Raw genomic sequence first — 5752 nt, 5'->3', positions numbered from 1 at the left:
GTATAACTCTCTCGTCCTCCTCTCAGCTTCTTCGACGCCCTTGTTCCTCATCCACTCATTATATGCTTTCTTCTGCAAGAAAATAATTCATTAGCATTAAAAGTGTTCTTAGAACTGTATGAAAAAAAAAAAAAAAAAAAGATGCATGGATTATAAATATTCAGGAATATATGAAGGAAATCAGCATGAGAAATACTAACCAACTGGACAATTTAAAAAAGGATGAAATAAAGAAAAGGTAAATGAATACGAAAAAAAAGAAAATGTTGGAGAGAAGAACTGACAAACAAATCCTCAATTATATTTTATAAAGAGAAAAAATTAGACATTAAGGAAGAAAAACTTGATGAAAACACACAGGGTTCTATACTGCTGCACAGATGTTGCTTGAACACTTTAAAATTAAACTGGAGAGCAAGGTATATTGGTGGAAATACGTACTGTGAATTATGTAGCAAAACAAGAAGAAACTCTTGAACATTTCTTTAAAAATTGTAATGCATTAAAAGATATAAGAAGTAAATATGAGGAAGAAGAAGGCAATTTAGAGAACATACTGTTATTTAACATATGCAAAAGATGCAGATAAAAAATTCTACCACTACAAGAAATACCTCTGTGAAGTATGGAACACTAGAAAACGTATTTAAAAAAAAAAAAAAAAATTGACAACGAACAGCCCTGTGCTGATTCAAAAGCAATACTGAGTGAACACCATCTGATCTGATCTGCACCACAAACGAGCTGTCCAATTCACTCTAGCTACACATGTTCTTCTCTCACGTGCATCAACTGTAAATTCTAGCATATCTGTATATCAAAATCAATCGGTGCAAGCCACATACTCGTGGCATATTGAAAAAAAAGTGAAACAGTACTTACAACACAGTGGAAGACGCCATATTTGTTTACATATGACGTCACACTCGGCTCGAGCTACCTCAAGCCAGCTCCAGGGGTGGATCGACTTGGCTTGAGTCTGGCTCAAGCACGGCTTGAGTCCGGCTTGAGCCTGGGCACCGCAAAAACGGAAATGGACGTTTGGCTTAAGTCTGGCTCGAGCCAGGCTCAAGCCTGGGCCTCACAAAAATGCGCCTCTATATACCTAGGTACGAACGATGGGTATAACGCCGTCCTTCCCCCTGTGAGGGCATTGGCAACCATACACAAACTTCTCTGTTAACGCTAACAACCTTCCGTCAGGTAAAAGAAGATGGTAAAAATGTATACACAGATGCTTAACTATGATAGCATTATTGCCAACAAACTAACAACATTTTGTTACAGGTAGTGTGATGGCTGTGATTGTACAAATAGTGGTAGTCGTAGTTTTGGTAGCTGTGATGGTGGAAGCCCTCTACAGCTAAATGCCTTTTGCTCGGAACTGCCCACAAATGAATTCCTGTAATTGTTTTTCGCCAATCTGCTGCCTCACCGAACTCGCACTCCTAAAACAAAGAAAATCCTAGAGCTATCGCACCAAAAACTTCATTTTAAAAATCCATAAACGTGTTGAAAACCAATGCTCCACACCCATAACCGCCTGTGCCACTGCTACGAATAATAATTCCATCTTGGTGAATCCGGCGCCTGAACTCCACACTGACCTCAAAAGACACACCTTAAACTAGACACAGACCCCCCCCCCCCATGAAACTCCGCATACAATTTCCTCAAACTCAACACACAGGACACTCCCATACTCCAGCACACAACTTTGCTATCCTTCTATTTTCAGCTGTTACAATTTCTATGATCCTGATAAGCTTTATAAATGCTCGAAAATGCATGCAATGCAACCTAAAATCATAATCATCATAGGAGCAATTAAAAGGAATGAAAAGGGAAAAACATTTTACCAAAAATGTAGTCTTCATACAGTCACAGTTCATGCCAGACTAACCACCGGAAACTGGAAAGCACCCCCTCCGCTACCCCTAGTTCCCCACCACTTCCCTCCCACCCTTCCTCCCCATGCTAGTTCCTTTCCTTCACCCACCTCCCTTCCTCTCTCTCTCTCTCTCTCTAAATGAATAAATAAATAAATAAATAAAAATTCCACCATCCCCTCCTTTCCCCATCCCTCCTCTCCACCCCTCCTTCCTCCCCCCTTTTTGTTCTTCCATTCTCTGTGGCTTTCTAGAACATTCGAAATTATAGGGCCTTATATGTTTACACACACACACACACACACACACACACACACACAAATTATGTATATGATGATGATGATTACATCAATATTCATACTTTACGGTCTCAACCAGAATTACCACTACACAATTACCACCACTACCATTACCAACTACTACCATTAACACCTACAATAACAACTACCACCACCATTTCCACCACCAAGTACTGCCATCATGGCCACCACAAACAACTACCTCCATTACCACTATCGCAAGCTGTAAATATTATACTCAGTACCTACCACCATTACCACCAACACCAACTACCTCCATTATTACTACCGCTAACTATAAATATCACATCCACTACCTAGCACCATTACCACCATGAACAACAACTACTTCCATTATTACTACCATCAGCTACAAATACTGCAACCATTACCATTCCATTATTAACATATTTAACTACCAACATTACCACCATCACCAGCAGCAGCAGAAGCAGCAACAACAACAACAACAATAATAACTGCTACATCTACCATCATTACCACCACCATCAACTTACCTCCATTACCATCACCAATCACCCTTGAACTCACTCCCTGAAGAAGTAGTCCATTGAGTTCACATGCAGATGAACCTGCATCTATACCTTCTATTACTAACACTCAACTCTTGACTAAGATTCCTAACCCCTTTCAACTTGGCTGACGATCATGTGTGGTCAGAATGTTGGGATGTTTGATTAGAACCAAGCAGACTAATTTCTACCTCATAATTACGGATCATCATATTTCATGCAACCACCACTTAGTATTTGAGTTGTGTGAGTGATTCAGTTCCATCTGGTGAAAACAAGCCAGCTACAGTATATATAGGTATTCAGTGCTGACAATGGATATTACCACTGGACTGGTGACATGAGATGTGTCGCACATAACAAGAACATTGGGCCTCAGGGAACAAACTATAAACTTCATTTTGTTTTGTGGATAAAGGCTTCAACATGCTTGCATGTGTCGGCCTTGGCCTACTAATAACAGTTCCCCATGCTGCTCGAGCTCTAGTAGCCTTTCTATTCAGTCCCTAATCCCTGAGGTCACACTGCATAACCTCATTCATTTTTTTTTTTTTTTTTAGTCTGCCTCTCACAACACTACCCTCAACTTTCATATCTCTCACTCACCCAGTTGTCATCCATGCACAAAAAATCACAATCTATCCCTTCTCATCTATCTGTCTCTTGCCAGACACCTTAATTCTGTAAGGGGTGGCCACAAACAAATTGCCTCTATGTCGCCCTGTCTCCCGACATTTCATTGCCCTGCTCCCAGCTCACACACCCCTCTCTCATATACCTCTCCACTCCATCCCTCCATCTCATCCTTGGCCTCCCCCTCCCTCTCCCCCCCTCCACCTCACTCACATACACTCTCCTCGTTAGTCTCTCACTCTCCATCCTTTCCACATGGCCAAACCACCTCAATGTGTTTCTCATAACGCTTCCTATCACATCCACATACACACCACAGCGCTCCTTCACACCCTCATTTGTCAGTCTGATTCTCCATGTGATTTCACATTCTCCTCTCAAATAACTTATTTCCACTGCTCTCACTTTTGACTTCTGTCCCTCCAACAAGGTCCAAGCTTCACTTCCATACGTTAGAGTTGGTATCACAAAACTGTCATGTAGTAACTTTTTCACTTCCATGTTCACTACCCTGTTTCTTATCACTGCTTTCAAGGAACCAGCAACCATTCTTCCTTGTTGTACCCTTTCAAGCACTTCACCCTCCAAACTTATCCTTACTCATCACACTACCCAAGTACTTGAAAGCACTCACATTTTTCCAATTCCTTCTCATCCAACCTTACTGTACCCTCACTGACTTCACTTCTCTCGAAGACCATAACTTTACTCTTCCCTACATTCACCCTTAGATTCCGTTTCTTACTCACTCTCCCAGACTCATCCACCAAGCCTTGCAGCTCCCCTTCGTCCTCACTTAACAACACAGTATCATCTGCAGACAACAGTACAGGGAATTTCCAAACACTGCCCTCTCTCATTAGGACCACTCCAACATCCACTACCCTACATTGTATCTCTTTTATAACCCCATCCATATACAGACTGAACAACCATGGAGACATGACACATCCCTGTTTCAATCCGACATGCACTGCAGCCTCAGCATCCTCATACATACACTGCACAGCATTCAACAACTTCCCATCTCCTGCATATATTTTTAATACTTTACACAATCCTTGTCTAGCCACCCTGTCATATGCTTTATTCAAATCCATGATGACCGCATACAAGTTCTTTCCCTTCTCTAGAAACTTTTCTCATAATGACACAAATACATTCAAGTCCCTTTCTTGCAGACTCTCAGTTTCTCCTTCGTTGCATCCACGTCCGTCAGTTATTTCAGTGTGCTCTAAAACATTGTATTCCCAAATCGGGGAGGGGGGGGCGGGTTCTATGGCGTTTTTGTTGCATATGCGTCTTTATGATGGTTTCAGCAGTCCCGTTATTTCCCCAATCGTGAAGCGCAGCCTTCACCCTGCGATCGTTCACACCATCCCCAGTGGTGCTGAAGCAGCTGAAGAGGCCTAACTACACCTTCTCCTTAAAATAATCTGCTTTTCAAGATGTGAGTGGCTTTCAATGTTAGGTTAAGTTTGGGTTGGTTGGCACCAAGGGGACCTGGGGGAGGCTCAGTCCCCCACCATAAGAGAGTTTTGTTTAGTTTGGTTATGATGTCAGTTAGGGCAGGTTAGGTTCGATTCGGGGAGGCCTCTGATGTATGTCGATCTATTAGTATTTTATTCCGTATCTGACTTCAGATGACGTATTTCGATTGATTTTGTTAATTATATTCCGTATCAGATTTCACATCCCTGTACGCTAGGGGTAGGAACCATTTTTTAAAGAGAACAGAGGAAGGAAAACTAATGAATAAAAAAATAATCCATACACCGGATTACTGGCGTCCTCCATTCATAAACAATCTGTAACAGTTGGGTTTGAACAGGTTAAACAGCTGTAGGTTTCAGTCTGGGGAGAAACAACACCGAGGAAGCGCGTTCCAGAGAGATGCAGTCTGGGGAATAAAAGAATTCTTATAGGCAGAAGTTCTGCCATATGGCTGTATGACATTCCAGTCATAAGCTCTACCAGATGACCGTGTAGCACGAGGGAAGGCACGGAGAGGTAGCACAATGGACGCAACTTCGTCTGAGCATTTGCCATAAAAGTATCTGTTAAATAATGCAAGGGAGGCAAGTTTCCTTTTTACTTGTAGGAGAGGTTGTTTATTCGTAATAACAGGGTTATTAATAATTCCAACAGCCTGTTCTGAATTTTGTCTAGTTGTTTTAGTGCAACCGATCCACATCCACTCACAAAAGTGCTAGCGCACATGACATAAATTACTGCTAAGTGCTCGTCAGTGAAGAAGTTAAGGACTCTGTACAATAATTCAAGTTTCTCTGAGGCAGTTTGAGCAAGTGATCTGACGTGAGAGGTCCAGCTGAGGGCACTGTTAAGTGAAACACCAAGCACTTTAGTAATTTGTGTGTGAGATTCTCAGAATATATCA

This window comes from Coenobita brevimanus, chromosome 93 (assembly GCF_032717465.1).
Source record: "Coenobita brevimanus isolate Jiangsu-jjx chromosome 93, ASM3271746v2, whole genome shotgun sequence".
Taxonomy (NCBI): domain Eukaryota; kingdom Metazoa; phylum Arthropoda; class Malacostraca; order Decapoda; family Coenobitidae; genus Coenobita; species Coenobita brevimanus.
This window is presented reverse-complemented; position numbering follows the sequence as displayed.